Below are 1,250 nucleotides of genomic sequence, written 5' to 3' on the forward strand. Positions count from 1 at the left end.
GCATATGTGGAGTGTTGGCCCAAGAGGTAACGCGTCCGCCTAGGAAGTGAGAGAATCTGAGCGCGCTGGTTCGAATCACACTGGCAGTCGCCGGTATTTTCTCCCCCCCTCCACCGGACCTTGAGTGGTGGTCTGGACGCTAGTCTTTCGGATGAGACAATAAACTGAGGTCCCATATGCAACATGCATTTAGTGCACATAAAAGAACCCATGGCAACAAAAGGATTGTCCCTGGCAAAATTATGTAGAAAAATCCACTTGGATAGGAAAACAGATGAAATTGCGGCAAGAAAAAGGGGGAAAAAAAAAGGGTGGTGCTGTCATTGTAGCGATGTGCTCTCCCTGGGGAGAGCATCCCCAATTTCACACAGAGAAATCTGTTGTGACAGAAAGAGTAATACAAAATACAAATATATAGGAAGAGAATGCAATAAGAAAATCCTTGAGCATTATGAAAGTAGTAACAATGCATGGCCCATAAGGCAGACTCTTTCTTCTGAATCTGACCTATTGAATGATACTTGCGCTGTGTTATGTGCCACATTTATCACACACACTACACTTGATGTGTAAGGGAGCACTTTTTGATCACCTGATACTGTCTTTGGCAGTCAACAATAACAGTATGGAAATGAAAGTAAAAAAAAAAAAGTAACGCACTTGACCTTACAATCTGGCTGGATAAATCATTGTAAGGTTATTCTTTCTCTCTTTTTTTAAAATTTTTTTTATTTTTTATTTTTTTCGTTTTATTTTTTGTTTTTATCAGTGCATTATATCACTGAACAGTTTGATCAGTATGAGTTTTTATTTGACTGAAAATGGCCCTTTTATGGCGATGGAGTCGATGAATTCATATGTTTGGCATCTGTATGCAGGGCCCAGTCCTGTCCTTTCACCACTTTAACCTTCCCCAGCTGAAGTCAGGTGCCCAGGCACAGCCAGGAGGAGTGAGAGAAATCAGAGTAAAGCGTCTTTTCCAAGAACACATCGCCATGCTGAAATGAGGCGTCAGACTGATCACTGGTGAACACTGGACCAGAAGTCCAACTTCTAACCAGTTCTGATGTAATATTCCCAAGAACAAATGAAGTAAACTTTAAAAATGTGTTTTGCAGTGACTAAAGTTTACATTAAAATGAATCAGGAACAGGAAAACATTAACTGAGATTATATGAGGGTTTTGGAATGTGATTTCCTCACACATTGTCCCATTCTAAAAAAAAATTCTGACACGTTTCCACACATTA

The sequence above is a fragment of the Babylonia areolata genome, chromosome 2 (genome assembly GCF_041734735.1).
Source record: "Babylonia areolata isolate BAREFJ2019XMU chromosome 2, ASM4173473v1, whole genome shotgun sequence".
Taxonomy (NCBI): domain Eukaryota; kingdom Metazoa; phylum Mollusca; class Gastropoda; order Neogastropoda; family Buccinidae; genus Babylonia; species Babylonia areolata.